We start from the raw sequence: 18,883 nt of genomic DNA, 5'->3' as shown, positions 1-18,883 counted from the left end.
TATTTGCTATTAGGCCTCAATAGATATGAGAAAGTGCAACATTAAGAGGCAATAGGAAAACAGAGGTTACTTTGCAAGTATATTAATAGAATTTTAGAGCAGGAGGGGACCAATCTCTTGGCCACCACTAGCACATTCACAGATGTGGAAACAGGCACCAACAACTTTAAATCTTGTTTCCCAAATAGCCAAGATCATTCCTTCTCCTTTTGTGTGGTTTTGTGTCTCAGCGTTTCTTAAAGAGTTTGAATATTGCCCCTTGTATACTGAGCCTGTCCATCTGCAAGATGCCCCCTGAGGCACCGTGGAGTTGAGGTGTGCTCCCCGCAGCCTTTGGAGCACAAAGGTTGCACTCTCTCGAGAAGGAACAAGGAGTTAGGCGCAAACTAAAGACCTCTTACCTCTTGCTGTCACCCTGACTCTTCCAACTGGGAGTGGATGGAAGAGGTGCCTTTCACTGCTGTGCGGGAGGTTGGTGCTGTAAACAGGTGGTGGGGTGTTCTAAATTTGGTCTGAGATGAAAACACTTCAAGCAAACAAAATTAAACTAGATTCTTTTGACAGTGAAGTATTTCTTTAGAGATGCAGTTGTCAGTTTTATTAAAGTACAAATCAGCACTGGAAAAAGAATACATGTGTGTGCGTGTGTGTGTGTGTAAGAGCTACTGATAAAACAATTTAGAACACTAGAACTCGCCTTTGCCTCTGCCGTCCAAACTTAGGATGAAATGGTATGTGGAACCCATTCCCTCCCGCTCCCAAACTTAGAGAAGGGGAGCTGGAGCAATTTGTTAGAAACAAAGCCATTTGCATTTGTGATGTTCATGTCATTCTGTTCATGCTTCTGTGAATTCACAAATGTACAGAAATTCAGAAATCATCTGGGGTAGGAGAGGGAGAAAGAGAAGGTGTTGATTTTGCATTTTGATAAAGCCCTGATGTGGCAAATCTCAGATGACAGTCTCATCTTGTATCGATAGACTATAGCAATTGTGGGGCCTTCTGCTGAAAGCGATTAGGGGCTGGCCATGCAAATCCTCCGTGGATTCTGAATATATTCAGTGTTAGCAGTAAGTCATTGCTCCTGATTTAAAGCACACTTGGACAGAAAGATGATTTTCTCTGGACGCTCTTATGTACTAGGACCTTGCTTCTCATTATCTCTAGGAAGAAAACTCAACCAACAAACCAGCCAACCAATAAGAGTGGCATTTTTCCTTAAAAGAATTGAATGTAGCTTGCCCTGTCAATTCAGCACTTCTGAGTCTCTATGTCTAACTTGGCAAGTGGGTTTTAGCTTTGCAAATGGAGCATCATCACTGGGGTGAAAGCAGAATCACTAACTTACACTTTCAAAATGGTGATCACTGGGTTTTCCTCTGTGCTATGTTAACGTTAGAGCCCCTTCTGGTGGCCGTTCAGCAAACAAATGTGCCGAACACTTCTCAACACTGGGAATGAGAGGGTAGGAAGTCCTGACCCTACAAGGGGTTACCCAAGGGCAGCGATTCTCTAAGTGTGGCCCCTGGGAGAGCATCACCTGTGAGCTTGTCAGAGATGCAAATTCCTGGGCCTCAACTTGGACTTACTGAATCAGCAGCTTTGAGGGTACAGCCTAATGCCCTGTGCTTCGACAGGCATCCCAGGTGGTTCTCATACTTGCTGAGGTTTTCTCTGGAACGGTCGTTCCTGAATCGGGCCATGTGTCATTGCTGCCCGGGGAATTTTTTAAAAATCAGATCTGAAATAAGGCCTGGGAATCTTTTCCTTTCTTTCTTTTTAAGTTTCCAGAGATGATTTTTGCGAAGCTATAAGGCGATAATCATTATAGAGTAGCCACCTCTTTTAGAAGTTACAAGTAATAGTTATGTCAGGTCATGGAGAAGGAAAAGGATTCCAGACACAAAAAGCACCCAGGCCTGGAGGCCTGCCTGGCCAGAACAAGCGCAAGCAGGGAGGAGGAGAAGGGGAAAGAGGAGGCAGGGGAAGAGGGAGGAAGCAGGAGACAAAAGGCTGAAAGGATCCACAGGTCCGGAGAGCCTTGTATGCAGGAGCTGGGGAACCTTCTCTTGGAGAGTCTCCAGCATTTCCAGCCAGGTGCACAGGGAGCCGGAGACAACAGCATGGCTTTGCGAACCTGACTGCTGAGGGCGGTGGCCACCCAGAGGCACTGGTGTAATGCACTGCAGCGAAAAGAACAGCAAGTGTGTGCCACTTCACAACCTTGGTGACACGAGTTCTGTTTTGAATCTATATTGAATCCCGGCCATGAGAGGAAGAGGAATTGTGACAATCTACCTCCTACCTTCACCCTCAACTCCCCCTAATTAGGGTCAAGGAGTCAGGTTTAAAAAAAAAAACCAGAGACGATTCAGATATGTATTATTTTTCTAGCAAAAATGTGATTGTTAAACACAAGCCCCGTAATGTATGGTGAAAAGCATGTTGATGTTAACAAAAGAAAATCACCCTGTTCTCTGCCTTCACATTCAGTCAGAGTTGTGTGCAATTCTTTTAGCACTGATATCCCCCAAATATGACCCATTAAGTCTTTTGAGAGATGTCTTGTGTATCTGGGCACCATTGATATTGTTAAAGCAGAGCACGAAAGATACTCAGCATTCGCTGACGGGATTTCTTCTTGAGCACCTTTATAAAATTGGCAGGGAGAAGTGCATCTTTATTAAACTGCAAAGTCTTGGCGCTCAGAGCCTGTTCAGAGCGGAGACTGCACGGACGCTGGGGGAAGGCGGATCTGCATACCTTGAGGCAATTGAAACAAATCATTGGAAGCACTGAAAATAGAATTCTCATCTTTCTTGCTGCCAATATTCCTTTCTTACTCTCTACTTCAACTTATTTTGTGCAGTGTTTTCTGAAATTGTCTTTTTTTTAAAGAGCGTATAGAAATTTAGATTTAATTTGTTACAGCTTGCATTTAAAACTCTGGAAAAATGAGAAGTAATTGGAAGATAACAGTAGCAGCTGCCTAACCAGTTGTTTCAAAATATGGCAATAAAATGTTAAACTTGAGGCTTGCTATTTTTGTGCACGGATGTCTGTCATTGGTTATGATAGATTTCTGATCTTCCTACCAAGTTAATATTTTAGGAGGGGGTAGGGGAGGACGCTTAGGACCAGTTATGGACTTAAATTTATTCCTGAAGAAAATTTGTAATAAATGAGGGCCTGACGATAAATTTCACGTATACTAGCAATTGCTCTCTTTTTTTAAAAGGGGAAAAAAACAGCTAAGCATATACCACATTGCTTAATTGACCTAGACCGTAAGGCACCCTCAGATTTTGGATACTACCATTGGAAAAAAGCCTGTAACTGATTCGGCACATAAATCCTAAGAAGAATTTGGACTTAGAGAGAGTGAGCAGTTTATTTTTTATTATTTTTTTTTTTTTGAGGAAGACTAGCCCTGAGCTAACATCTGCTGCCAATCCTCCTCTTTTTGCTGAGAAAGGCTAGCCCTGAGCTAACATCCGTGCCTATCTTCCTCTACTTTATACGTGAGACGCCTACCACAGCATGGCTTGCTAAGCAGTGCCATGTCTGCACCCGGGATCTGAACCAGCAAACCCTGGGCCGCCGAAGTGGAACGTGCGAGCTTAACCGCTGCGCCACTGGGCCAGTCCCAAGAGACTGAGCAGTTTTGATGGAAGATGAAGTTTATTTGCATTACAAATGGGAGGTATGGGATGGTTAAAGTGTATTAAATGAACATCCAATGCCACACAAGGATAGAGCTTCATTAGTCCTGTAAATGGAGTTAGCCCGCGGCAACAGCATGAACTGTTCAGGTTACTTTAGTGAAAATGGAGTTCCATTTGCCTGTGGAGTAAGGTATAGTGTGTCTCAAATTGGGCATGCCCCGAGCAGTGGTGTGGGCATTCTGGGGAGGCAGGAGATGACTGCCACCAGGGGACCAGGGATGGTGGTGCCTAGGAAATGCCGCAGGCTCTTTGACGTGGATGGAGAGAGTGGAGGTGTTTCCCAAAATGCGCTCCAAGGAAGGCTGGTTTTAGAGATATGCATAGGTGCTACTTGGGGAAAAAAAACCCAGAACTTTTCTGGTCAGATAAATTTGAGAAAGGCTTGCTTAAACATCATTAGACTGGGTTCTTCATGATTAGCATAACTTTTAGTACAGAAAGTGAAGTGTAAAGTTTTAAGAAGAAACAATACAGCTAGTGGCTGCCCTAAGCACAGAGCTGACTAGTGTCTGAGCACTTTCACTTAACTGAGCGCCCACGGGTCAGTTGCTCCTGTGTTCTCATTTTTAAAATGGAGATAATAGTATTAGCATGGTCTACGTGAAACTGCCAGTATTTGACTTTCAAAAAATAGCAGTTTCCTTTGGCTCAGCTCAATGCTATTAGCACACTATGTATGTGCATAATCATGCATACCTCCTAGGACTGTTGGGAGAATTAAGATGATGTGGGCAAAGCTCTTTGCACTCACAGTAGCAAGCATTCCTGATGTGGTAGTTGACTGTGTAGGCTGGATGACCCAAACAACGTAACCACAGAGCCCTTGGCTCTATCAATAGCTCTGGGACCGATAGAGGATTCCATGAGGAAGTTGCTAGAGAGCAAGGGTGCACAAGCTTTTTTCTGTAAAGGACAAGATAGTATCTATTTTAGGCTCTGTGGGCCATGTGGTCTCTGGGGCAACTACTCAACTCTGTCGTTGTAGTGGGAAAGCAGCCGCAGACAATATGTAAAGGAATGGGTATGGCCGTGTTCCAATAAAACTTTATTTACAAAAATCAGGCGATGGTCCGGATTTGGCCCCCAGGCCATAGTTTTCTGACCTTTACTTTAGACAAAGGAGAACAGTGAGTTGTAAAGGCAGGAAGACCTGAATTGAGTGTTTGGAGACCTAAGTTTTGTTTTCAGATCTGCCACTGACTGCATCAAGTTGACTTCTTTGAGCCTTAACTGGTTTATCAAGTGGCTTAGTATTTTCTGCCCTAATAAACTCATAAACTGAGGGGAGCATGGAAGGAAGTGCTATAAAGGCAGTCTACAACCTACGCAAAAATATAGTATTATTTTTCTAGGGCTATTAGCTGTTCATTTATTTGTTTGTTCAACAAGTTCTTTTTTAGTATCCTCTATGAATCAGTACTGCGGGGGTATGGTGGTGAATAAGACAGACCTTGTCCATTTGAGGCATTCATTCTCTTGGGGGTATTCATTTTTGGAGTGTTGTTACATGATTTAAATGGAAAGTGGTGCTATAAGAACTATTGATTCCTCCACTTTTTACAGAAAACCCTTTGTCCTGAGTAGAATAGAGCAAGGTAAATGAGAAGGTGAGTTCTTCAAATATAACCTAGTCTAGAGGAGAAGAGATTGACTTTTCCCAAGATACTTACCAAATAGGACTTAGGATGGAGTCTGGCTTAGGTGGTATTTGAGCTTTTGCTGCAGTCTTGTGTATAAGAATACTATATTCTGTTTATACAGCAGACTCTGCTTCCAGCCACAGATGTTTCCGGCACCTGGTTAATTTATCCAGGAAAGGCCAATGTTCATTAAGACTCCCAATTCCCAGAGCTAAATTTTATGGGTGGGGAAACTGAGGTACTGAAATTGGTTATGGGATTGACTCAGATTACAACTCGCTCTATTTAGGACTCTGGCCAACACAACTGGCGGGGCCTACGAATGGGACCAAGGTCTCCCTCCCTGGGAATACCTGACTCTCAAGAGTGGCTGAGACTTCTCAGACCCCTGACTCCAATTAGGCTTAAGAAGTATTAGAGGGACTCGAGATCCTGGTGGGAGAGACAACCCCTTTTGACAAAAGAGGGGCTCGAATCAGGAAACCAGATGCTGTTTCAGGGCGAAAGAACTTTGGCAGCATCAGAGCTGTGAGTTGGGAGGCTGCAGTCTGTCAGAGACAAGTAGGACCATGTGCAAACAGGGTCTCTCCACTTCCTTTCACGAGCTGGTTTCTTCTGTCCCTTGAGTGGCCCATAGTGTCCCTCAGTGGAGAAGTGTCCAGAACCAAAATGGATTCCTGTCTAAGATGGTTGTGACATCATTTGTCACTTTCAGTTTTATTAAGCACGTCCAGAGTTGGGGCAAAATGTCTTATCCCTTCACTCCAGTCTATGGCGGTGGGTACCAACTGGGTGGGCACATCAGAATTCGCAAGTGTCCCCAATAGCATCGGGAGAGTAGGAGTCTTAGGTGTGATTTGAATAAGCTTGTTTAATGTTAATTTTGTATTTTGGAAATTAAAAAAAAAAAGAGAATCTGTTGGTTTTGTAATTTGCCTATCTTGGCATTTCCCATAAGTGAACTATCAAAATGAGTCTCTATCAAATTTTTTTGGCCACTTGGGAAAACCAATCATTTTAAAAATTGGTGGGAGACTAGGAGATTTTAATGTTTATCAAAAGGGGACACGAATTTTTTTTGTTTTAAAGATGAAGGACGAGATAAGAATATATTCATTTCTAGTTGCCTGGCTGAAACAGCAAGCCCAGCGCAGGGGGTTCCAGACACAGTCACAGCGATAACGTTAAGACTAGAAATAATAAAATACTGTGTCTTTGAAAGAGCTGAGTGCCAGCTTTCTTCAGGGGAAGAATGGTTGGCGGTGGGCTTTGCACTGTGTATGGAAAGCCAATGGATTTGGCTTTGCCAGGAAGGTAGGAGCCGGGAGTGTCAGTGCACCAGCAAATCTACGGCTGTGACCTCAGGTCCCTGAAGCTTGACTCCAGCAAACACGTCACAGATGTTCCTGGGTGATGCGGGGTCCAAGCTGAGCAGGTCCTCACCAGCTCAGGATGTGGAGGCCAAGCTTAGCGTCTGACTCTGTTCTGTTTATTAGCTCCATCGTTGAAAGGCTAGAAGGAGGTGCAGGATGTCAGCTCTTGGGGGTTTTTGTTACCACAGCAAAACTTAAACTATCCTCAATTTTTACCCTCAATTAAACGTAAACTAAGCCTCAATTTTCTCCTCTGTAAAATGGGAGGAAGATTAACCTCATGCTGCTATTGTGAGAATATAATAAATTAATGTTTGTCACTTGCATAGTCAGTGCCTAACACAGACGAGGTGCTCGATAAAAGGTAGCTATGTTGATGCCAGGGTTGCAGTGTTGAGAACAGCTTGTTTCTGCAGCCATCGGTATGGTCACTCTTGTAGAACCCAGGCTCTGAGGGGTGAGGCATTGGTATCCATCCTGTTGGGCGTGTCCCTGAAGTTGGTTTCCCCGAGGATGAGTTTGATTTGCTCTGATTCATCCACAATCTCTCAACCGTTCTTCACCATGTCTCCAAGTATTTATTCATTTACACATATTAATTGAGCACTTGTTATACACCAGGCCTTGGACCAGGCCCTGGGAAACAGTGGGGAATAAGCAGGAATTACCGCTGGCATCTGTGCCACTCCTCCAGGTCCTCAGGGAAACAAGTGCCTTTGGAGAGAAAAAGGGGATAGGTGGGGAGCCTTTGGCTGGCCCTGTAAAGGAGAAGCCAGGAAGGAATAGCAGGTGGCAAGGGTCTCCGACTGCAGCCCAGTTCTAAGAAAGTTTTGGCCAGGTGAATAGGGAGCCCTTGATGTGAGCTTGTCTGTCGGAGAGTCCCACATCCCGCAGGAATGGCCTGCATTCAGTCCTCTCCTCAGTTGGTGGCTGCGAATAGCCCATGGGAAGTGAGCCACAGCCTTGGCAAACGCAGGGCTGGATGCAGAGCACAGCAGCCGGGGCCGGTTGTCACTTACCTTCCCTGTTGCAGGAGACCTGGCAGCACATTTTTAGGGCTGGCACACTGCCTTCAGGGAGTTCACAGTCTGCAGGGGGAGACAGGAAAGAAACAAATAATCCCATAGGCAATCAGTGATTTGCAATTGTGATCAGAGCCGTGGAGGAGAAGTACAGGAGGTGACAAGATGAGATCACAGAGAGCCTGCTACTGTGAAAGGTTCAGAAAGCTTCCTGGAGGAAGGGATTTCCTGGGGCTGAGGTCGGAAAGACAAGCAGGAGTTGGCCAGGTGAAGAGGGGCTGGAAGACGATTCCAGAGAGAGTGAGAGGCTGGAGTTAGAGACATTCCAGGGAGAGAGAGAGAGAGAAAAAAGAGAGAGAGAGGGAGAGATAGCAGAGTTGATGTCAGACAAATTGTCAAAGAAATTCTGGGGGGTAAAAAAGGATTAATTCTTTTCTTTCCTGAGGTTCTTTCCTTTGGGATTCAATGGTTACATTTTTTGGGGGAGTCGGGGCAAGAACCATCCCCTTACACCCAGTGCGTACACTCTAAGGAGACCCAGCTGAGACCTTGTACATAAAATGTCCAGGAAGTCTGGATTTATCTGTTCCTTGGGGGACATCGGGACATGCTGGCCATATTGATGAAGACTTTATCAAGTCACTGATATCAGGGACCTCTCAGTGTTGAGGAGAGGTCCCAGTCATCTCCACTGTATTCGAAAATGATGAAATGCCAAAACAGGTTATCAAATGAGTCCTGTGAGTGCATCTCCAGGACACAACATGTCACATTAATGTTTGGAGACTGACAGTAACCGTCTAAGCACGAGGCCGATGGTGTCCCATCGCCCGGACCCCTGCTGCCTCCCGGCCATGGGCCCTGCTGAGTCCTCAGTGTGTGGATGGCTCTGCGCAGGTTACGGTGGAGATGGCAGAGCATGACTGCGTGCCCCGACAAACACAGATTTGTGCCGGTTGGTGTTGAGTGAGAGGGACCAGGAGAGAGAATCTTCTGAATTTCCTGTGACCCTTTTTCTGAAATCCACGGCTTTTTGTAAACACTGGAAGCCCTAGCCGATCCCTAAAATAGGCCAGTGTCCTTGAAACCTGTTTCCCTTCACCTAACTGCCCCATTTGGACCCTCTGTCCCGGATAATGAAGGACACCCGTCGTAAGAGCATCTCAGACGATTCCTGGCCTCTCAGGACCGGAGGCCTAGTTGAGCTCTGACATTGTCAGCTTCCTTTTAGCTCCTGTGCCCCTGCTGGAGACTGTTGTCTTTTCCTCTTCTGCCTTAAATATATTAACAACATGTATAAATCTCAGCGGCCTTCTCTTGGAGGAGAACAGCATTTCTAATATCATTTAAAAGAAACCCGTTCTGCGTGATGAAGCGTTCCATTCCGTTTTCTGCCCGTCTGTGCACCTGAAGAATGATTTTTATTGGGTTAGGATTTGTCTTAGGCTGTATTAGCATTAGGTATTTTATCTGCTCTTTCTCGGGAGAGGAATGCTCCCTCCCACGCACCCTCCACAGCTCATTTCCAAGTGTGTACATCTCATTGTGCATCTGCTGTTGCTTTACCCAGGCCTGAGTAGCCGCTGACAGTGATTGGCAGAAAAGTGTTTCCAAGAACATTAAAAGAAAAAGAAAAAGAAAGGGAAGAGAAAAGAGAGGGAGAGAAGCACACCAACTAAAGAGAGAGAGAGAGAGAGAGAGAGAGACAGGGAGGTTTTGCTGAAGAACAACAAAGAGCAAATAGGCCTCTGCCTGCTTTATGGAATTGATTGGACAGACCAAGATGCTGGCCCTTTGAGTTACAGCCACCAGCTGGCACTTGCTGGCTCGCCCATATGACACCCTTATTTGGAACCGATAAATCCTGCGTTCAAAGTGCTGACTGGGGAGTTTCTGGCCTGCGTTTTCCCAGTCCTACTGTTCTTGGCTTTTAAGCACCAGAATCCGAGGTGTGCAAGAGGAAGAGGGATGGATATGTGGACGCCAGAGTTTCCGTAGCATGACCTACCACGTAAATTGTGGTTTAGACACAATGTGGGAGGCAGAATGCCTAGATCCAGAGAGGATGGGAGAACCAGCTCTCGCCGTCTGTTCATTTTCTTGTCTCTTCTCTCCTTCCTACTATCCTTCCTTTTGGAAGAGATGTCTTGGGCAGCGTCTACACAGCTTTAGAGAAACCATGTGGAAAATGTAAGCCCCATCGAAGAATTCTCCAGGTGCTGCAGGAAGATGCTTTTTATGACATGATCTTTCTAAAATGGGGCTCTGAAAATATCCCTCCCTCTGCTGAAAATGCCTCCGTGTCAGCTCCCCCTGATCCTCTGGACATGCCCCTTCTCGAGCTCTGACATTGCCCCCTGAAATTTGATGGTGAGGAATTTGGTGAACTGGCCCCTGCAACACCCTTTAACGCCCTTGAGCGCTACTTCCCTCACACACACCTTAGGTGCCACGTGAGGTGTCAAGCAGAGTCCAACCAGGAAAACAGGACCCCTGCGAGTTCTCAAAACAGGGGGGAATGAATGCAGGGAATTGATTGGTCAGACAGGTAAAGAACTGCTGGGCAGCCAGCAGAGGATGATGCGGACGCCCGGAGGTTAACAAGCAGAAAGGCATGGGTGTAGGGACAAAGGCCACTTTGGGTTCTGCGTCACCGAGCAGAAGCAGGGACCACGTAGGCCTGTCCAGCAGGAGCCACCAATGAGACAGTGAAGCAGCTGCCTGGGTCAGGGAAGCGGGGAGAGAAATATTCTGGCTTTTTCTTTCTCTTTCCTTCCTGTGTTAGTCAGCCTGGCTGCCCTAACAGAACCACAGACTGGGGGCTTAAACAACAGACACTGATTTTCTCACAGTCCTGGAGGCTAGAAGTGCAAGACCAAGGTGGCTGGAGGGCGGTTCCTGCTGAGGCCTCTCTTCCTGGCTTGCAAACAGCTGCCGTCTTGCAGTGTAATAGTATTTCAGGTGGGGATAAAAAATGGACAAAAATAATCATCATAAGGAAGACAGGGAGTGCCGGTGGTATGGGTGGTGTGTTTATGAGATGTTAGATTGGCCAGAGAGGCCTCAGAAATAAGGAATGTCTAAGCTGGGAATTTTTTTCCTGGTTTTATTGAGATGTAATTGACATATATCACATTGTATAAGTTTAAAGTGTATAGCATAATGGTTTGACTTACATATATTGTGAAATGATTACCACAATAAGTTTAGTTAGCATCCATCATCTCACATAGATACAATAAAAAGAAAAAGCAACAAAATAAAATTTTTTTTCCCTTGTGATGAGAACTCTTAGAATCTACTCTCTTAACAACTTTCCTATATATCATACAGCAGAGTTAACTATAGTGCTTATTTATCTTATAACTGGAAGTTTGTACCTTTTGACCCCTTTCCTCCAATTCCCCTTCACCCTACCCCCCACCTCTGGTAAGCACAAGTTTGATTTCTTTTTTGGTAAATTTGGGGTTGTTTTCTAGATTCTACCTATAAGTAAGATCATACAGTATTTGTCTCTCTCTGCCTGACTTATTACACTTAATATGATGCCCTTAAGGTCCAAACACATTGTCACAAATGGTAGGATTTGCTAGGTTTTTCTTTCTTTTTTTTGGTGAGGAAGATTGGCCCTAAGCTAACATCTGTGCCAATCTTCCTCTATTTTGTATGTGGGATGCCGCCACAGCATGGCTTGATGAACAGTGCTAGGTCTGCACCCTGAATCTGAACCTGCGAACCCCAGGTCACCAAAGTGGAGTGTGTGAACTTAACCACTATGCCACCTGGCTGGCCCCTGCCAGTTTTTTATAGTTGCATTACTCCATTGCATATGTACACTACAACTTCTTTATCCATTCATCTGTTGATGGACACTTAGGCTGTTTCCATGTCATCTCATTGTAAATAATAAGCAGAGAATTTAAGGGCAGGAGTCATGAAGGTTTCCATAGGCTGAATAATGGCCCCTCTATATGTCCATATTTTAGTCCCCAGAACCTGTGACTATGTTACCTCACATGCTAAAAGGAACTTTGCAGATGTGATTAAATTAAAGATTTGCGATGGGAAGATTATCTTGTATTCTTTTGGTGGACAACATGTCATCACAAGAGTCCTTAGAAGGGGGAGGGAAAAAGGTCAGAGTCAATAGTAGGAGACATGATGGCCAAAGTAAGAAGTTGGAGTGACATGAGGAAGGGCCAGGAGTCAAGGAAGCCGGCTGCACCTCTAGGAGCTGGTAAAGGTAAAGAGGCAGATTCTCCTCTGAAGCTTCCAGAAGAAACACAGCCCTGCTGATTCCTTGACTTTTGGTTTCTGCCCTCCAGAATGGTAAGAGAATACATTTGTGTTGTTTTAAGCTGCTAAGTCTATGGTAATTGGTTAGAGTGACAACAAGAAACTCATACACCATTAACTGGGGAAAGAGTGTTCCAGACAGGAGCAACAAATGCAAATGTCCTGTGGTGGAAGGTACCAGGTGTATTGATTCCATTTGTTGATTATTTCCACAATTAACAAATTCATTTACACTAAGTGTTTTATCAAGCACCTGGCACATTATAAGCACTTTTCACCTCTCCCACCTCCCACACCCTGGGCTTACCTCACTGTTAAAATTGCTTGTTTGTTTGTGTTTCTCACCCTTTGACTATGAACTCCTTGAGAGCTGGGGCCTCTGACCTCGACTTTTTCATTACTTCATCCCCATTGCTGGCACAAAGTGAGCACTTAAAAAAAATGCTACATTTTGAAAGTTGAAGACTCTTCAGGAAGCTTCCCTCCATGCAGATAAACCCATGGGATCACAAGATGACCTGTAGTGTGGTCTCTTTGGGTATTTATCTACCCACTGTTGTCTGGATGGTGGATTGTGCAAAGAAAGCTGTGATGGGAGGCATGGACTGACTGTTCTTGTGCTTTTCAGAGCACTGAGCTGAGGTTATGACATATTTGATCAGTCTCCCTCCTTGTCCAGGGGCAGTAAGGTCTGTTCTTTGTGTGAAGGTTATTAGTGGGGTCACTCATTAACGGCAATGGGGATCAAGGGACCACTGTTGCTGGTGAGGGGAGACCTAGGCCCTCAAGGTCACCACCTCATTAAACAGTTGCTGCTTTGTGCCTGTGTGATCCTTTCTGAGTGCAGCTGCCATGGTAACTGGAGAAGTTATCACAATCCTTCTGTAGGTCTGAGGATGCTCTCGCCCTGCCGCGCATCTCCCCCGGGTGGTCTGTGGCTATTGTCTGCCTCCCAGCTCAAGCACAGGCCTCACCAGCTGGGGAGAGATGCTTTCATCAGAACCCTTGGAAGCTGTTCAGGGGAGTTGTACGCTGATTTTCAGGCTGTCTGCTCACCAGCATCTTCATTATTTCACACTCCAAATACTTGAAACTGCCATTGGGTCACCCTCAGCTCCCTGCAATTAACCATTGGCTTTGAAAATCCAGCTGTGCTCAGCATCTCAGAGATGATTACAGATGCAGGGAAGGAGGTCGAGGCTCTCAAGGAAGACAGTTGGTGCTGGAGGAGGGAGGAAGGGAAGGCGTCAGAAGGAAGATGAGTGTCTGAGTGTGCGTGCAGAGGACAGCGGGGCACTGGGAAGAGAGAAGGGCAACAGGAGAGAAAGGGCAGGAGCGTAGAGGAGCACAAGGGTTGGTCTGAACACTGGTCATGAGGACCAGAAGAAAGGACTCACAAGGAATGGGAAATGCAACGAGAACTGGGAGGAGGTATGCGTGTGTGCAAGGGTACACACACATTTGTGTGTTGGGATGTTAGAGATAGAAAAATGTTGGGGGGATATATATAGAACAACAGAAACAGAGCGAGGGCCTCTACCTGTGTTAGCTTGTTTAGACCTCACCTCAAATGTTTGTGTGGTAGACATTGTTCTTCTCATTTTTATAGATGAGGAAGTGAAGGCTCAGACAGGTTAAGCAGCTTGCCCGGGTGGCACACGGCAAGGTTGTGAATGTCAAGGTCACGACTGAAACCCAACTCAAGCTGACTGTAGACTGTTGGCCCACTCTAGTGTTTATCATAAATTCAAGAAGATAACAAATGTGGGGCAGTGGATCTGTCCCTTGGAGTTTCAGAGCCCTGAATAGGCTAGGTCCTGCTGCCTGGCCTGACCTGGTGACAAATGACCCCATCTCAGTGATCGATGAGCCTATGGTTTATCTTGCACTCCTGCTTCATATTCGTTGTGGATAGCTTCCCTCCATGACCCAGGCTGACGGAACAGCCTCTCCCTTGAAAGTTGTGCTGTTTGTAGTGAAAGGAAGACAGAATATGGCCCACTCTCAGCTGGCTTTTAAAGTCTCTGCTTTGGAAATGTCACACATCAACTCTGCTCATGTTTCTCTGGCAAAATCATGTCCCAAAGCCAAGGCTGCTGCCAATGGGGCAGGGAAGTGACTCTCCCCTCAAAGAGAGAATTAGATGCTTTTGGATATCAATATGGTCAAACACAGGCAGCTGGCAGAAATCCATGGGGCGTCAGCATTCCCTGAGACCATTCCAGTTCTTGGGCATAGCAGGTGTCGGGCAGTCTATACTGGGACTGAAGCATGTAGTAGTAAGACAGCCAGAAAGACTCTGCTAAGACCAGCAACTCTCTTAGGGTTACCTAACCTCTGCGATCCTGTTTCTTCATTGGTAAAATGGGGGTAATAATATGTTCCTCTCAAGATTGTTGAGGATCAAGGGAAATTATAGATATAGGCCTGCACCTATTAAGCAGTCAATAAATGTTACGTTGCTTCCCTTCCTCCTGAATCAGAGTTATACTTTTTTGTATTTTGTTTTTCCTGAGGAAGATTGGCCCTGACCTAACATCTGTTGCCAATCTTCCTCTTTTTGCTTGAGGAAGATTTGCCCTGAGCTAACATCCATGCCAGTATTCCTCTATTTTGTATGTGGGTTGCTGCCACAGCACGGCTGCCAACAAGTGGTATAGGTCTGCACCCAGGGAACTGAACCCTGGCTGCTGAAGCGGAGCACACTGAACTTAACCACTAGGCCATGAGGCTGGCCTCTACTTTTCTCAATTTTCAGAACATGTATTAAGTTTGGATAAAACCATTAGGAGAAATGATATAGTAATGAACTTGAGCTGTGTTACATTCAAAAATTGTTTAAAAACAATAACCAAAAAATGAAAATAATCTCTTACCTTGCTTCGCTGTACCTTTCCTTAGTTATTTGTCTGCTCATTTGGAAGGCTATCAGCTGGACCAAAGGTTTTTACAGTAGAAAAGAATTGAGGATTATACATTTCTTTTGTGCACAGGCTTATTTCCTATGTGTTTTGGAGCAGATATGATAGGAGAATATTTAAGCTGTTATTGGGGTGTGGTTGAAAACTACTGGTCCCAAGCAGTGTAATTACATATCAAAAATTTATCTGAAAATGAATTAGACTAGGGTTTCCCAAAATGGGTTTCACAAAATATAGGTACTGGGGCATGTTTATAGCTATACCATGATACAGTAGAGTATAGACATGGCCATAATTCTTTACTCCTCCCTCTATCATATCCTTTGCAATGTGACTTTGCAGCTTCTCCCATCAAGAGATGAAGTGTATTTCCCCTCCCTTTGAGTCTGGACTGGATGTCTGGCTTGCTTTGTCACTAGAATGCAGGAGAAGTGAGGTTGTCTCAAGAGCTCTTGCACACTTTCACTTGCTCAGTCAGAACTCTGCCCAGCTGTCTGCTGCAGCTTACTGGAAGATGAGAGACCACGTGGAGGAAAGATACGCTGGTCCCCCGGAGGTCATCAGCCAGACCCCTGCCCACCTGGCAGGTAACCATAGACCCATGAGCTAGCTCAATGCAACTGGAAGAACCACCCATTGGAGCCCAGCCCAAATCACTGATGTCCAGAATCATGAGCTAAATGAATGGTTTTCATTTAAAAATGTCACTTTGGGGATGATTTGTTATGCATCAAAGCTAACTGGTGTTCAAGGGAGAAAAGAGTTCTGTGGACAAATAAATCAGAGAAATGCTGGATGAGACCAAGGAAAGCCTGTTTCTTTTCTGTCACACTTTTCATAGTCTTTTTATGCTAACCTGTCCTGAGAAGCTCCAGGAGGGGGTGGATGTGGTATACTATGTTTACAAATATATTTTCCATGAAAATCTGCCTCCCCACCTTTTTCGTGTATTAAGATTTCAGGAAATATTTTTGGGGTTGTAGATTTAAAAAAAAAAATTGGTTGGCAGAGGGCTTTTAATCTTTTTTGGTTTAGTTATCAATATTTAAAAATCAGAGGGCCAGCCCCAGGGCCAAGTGGTTAAAGGTTTGGTGTGCTCCACTTCAGCGGCCTGGGTTCGCAGGTTTGGATCCTGGTCATGGACCCACACCACTTGTCAGCCATGCTGTGGAGGCATCCCACATACAAAGTAGAGGAAGACTGGCACAGATGGTAGCTCAGGGCTAACCTTCCCCAGCAAAAAAAAAAAAAGAAAAAAGAAAAAATCAGGAATTAGACACAGAAGCCTAATATTTGAAACTTCAAGCTCTCTGAGGGCAGAGGCCTTCTCTTGTCATGAGTGAGAGAAGAATGGGGCTGGGAACAAGGGGGAATAAAATGGGTGGGATTTGCTATCTGGGAGGGGACTTAGGCCTCAGGGCAGAATGAGCATCATAAACGGAGAACCATGCTATTTTCAGAACGAGCTTATCTGTCTATTACCATCAGACCTAAAGTCGCATCCTGTGCTGGGGATTTGGTGCTCTGTACTGACAGAGGTGCTCTGTACTGTGCCTAGGGCTGCTTGGCAGCTATTGCCACTAAATGCCAGCAATCTAAAGTTCCTAACTAGTGTAGATTTGTGGGGTTTTCTTCCAGCTTTATTGAAGTATAATTAACAAATAAAATCTTAAGATATTTAAAGCGTACATCGTGGTGATTTGATGTATATATATATATATATATATATATATATATATATATATATGTTGTGAAAGGGTTCCCCCGTCTAGTTCATGAACACATCCATCACCTCACATATTTGTCTTTTTTTGTCAGATGTGTATTATTTGACCTGCAAAATACTTTTAAACTTTTTGACCTTGTCACAAATATTTAAACATCAAGAGATGGCCCATAAACATTTGGCTTCTCTTGAAATAGCAAGAGATATGGCAGCATCAGACCAGGAAACTATATGGTGGTGATGAGCTGGAGCTGAGCAGGAGCTGCCCTCTCCAGTCAAGGTGCCCACTTGCCTGCTTGTCACTGTCCTCCTCTGTCCTGTTTCACTCCAATGTGTTTCCTTCATGGCCCCCACAGGCCTTTGATTTTGAGAAATAGTGAACATGGTCCATCCAGGGGCAGCCAAAGTCACAGTGATGATTTGTCTCAAAAAGGGAAGACTACACTTGCGGGGGTTAGCATCTTCAGGTCAGCGAGTCTGTCATCTCAAAGGGGCCTGACATGTTCTGCGTGTCCCCAGAAGGTGGACGCAACCAGCCCAAGTCGGGGGGTGGGAGAGAGGCAGAGTCGGGCTCAAAATAACTAGCAACATGACATATTCCTGAAAGCTTACTACATGCCAGGCTAGGAGCTGGGGATATAAAGAGGAATAAGTCACACAGAATCCCTCCCTCAAGATCTTCATGAAAGATTGGCTGGAAAGATGGACCTAATTAGCACGATTTGTTAGGGGCTAAAGTCTATGGAAATACACATTTCAGTAATGCTCACATGTGCCAGGCACTGTTCTGAGCTCTCTACACAGGGTAACACGTTTATTTCTTACAACAGCCTCATGAGGTAGGCACTATTACCGTAAGGGATCCACAGGGCTTTTATGTTCTTAGACTTCGTCATCAATATTTAAAATGAGGAATTAGATAGATGAGGAAACTGAGGCAAGGAGAAGTTAAGTGACTTGCCTGTGCTCACACAGCTGGTCAGTTGCAGAGCTGGGTCCAACCCAGGAGCTTGAGTTGCAGAATGTTTATGCTCAACCAGCCATTCATTCCCGCTCAACGAGGACTTCACAAGCGAGGAGGTAAGAGTTGTACTTTGAAGGTGAAGGCGTTTGCAAGATATACCAGCAACTGAAAGCCCTTAGAGGCAAAGAGATGAAACTGAAAGGAACTAAGGGTTAGAGTATACGGCAGTTGGATCAGCAGCCTTATGGATAACGTGTTGCTCATTTGTACGTGGTCGCTGGTGATGCTGCAGAGCTCGTTGTACAGTATGAACTTCCTCCATACGGCTCAGTAGAAATAAATAATGGCACATCTGCCTGTATTTCTGGAGACAGACTTCCTTGCAAGACTGGTGAATGGACAGCATGGGACTGGAAGATCAGTGCAAGGTGGAGGCCTCTTTTAAACTGTCACATCTGTGAGGACAATCTTGAAACAGAAATAAAGCTCCAAGAGACAATGGGAGTTTGTATATTAATCCCTTCCTCGGAGGAGAGCCCCGAGATTCGCTAGATTTTGCACTGCGGTGGATGATCCCAGCGTCATCAGAGGCTCATAGTTGGCAGTTGAATGGAGCTTCTTTCACAAAATCCACAGAACTCAAATGAACTCTGCAGCTACCCACAGCTTCATGTATTATAAACGGCAAGAGCTTGGCTTGCTCCTCTGTCTGTGCTTTCAAACTGTAGTTGTTGATGTATTTCCTTTGGCCAGCAAGATCTTCTGGCATCCATCGTCCAAGAGTTTTGAATAACTAGCATCACTCCACCATCCTTCAAGGTCCTCTCAGTTACTGTCATCATGACGCCTTCCCACCACCATTGCTAGAAACGCTTTCTCTTTCTTGAGGCTGTGGAGCAATTTATCTGGACTTTTCTGAGGGTGGCCCTGAAAAAACTGCTTACTCTCTATCCCATTTCTTTATTTACAAAATTTTCATAATTAACAGTAGCTAGGGTTGTTGTAAGGATGACACGAGATGATCTTTAAGTTCTCAGCGTGGTGTCTGGAGCACAATAAACCCTCAATCGCTGCTTTCTTCTCCTTCTCTCCCTCACTCCATGTCTCTTTCCTCCTCCATTTCCTCCTCCTTCTCTTCCTCCTCCTCCTGCTCCTCCCCCTCATTCTCCTCTTCCTCTTCCTCCTCTCCGCCTCCTCTTCCTCCTCATTCTCCTTC

The sequence above is a fragment of the Equus caballus genome, chromosome 9 (assembly GCF_041296265.1).
Source record: "Equus caballus isolate H_3958 breed thoroughbred chromosome 9, TB-T2T, whole genome shotgun sequence".
In the NCBI taxonomy this organism is placed as follows: Eukaryota; Metazoa; Chordata; class Mammalia; order Perissodactyla; family Equidae; genus Equus; species Equus caballus.
This window is presented reverse-complemented; position numbering follows the sequence as displayed.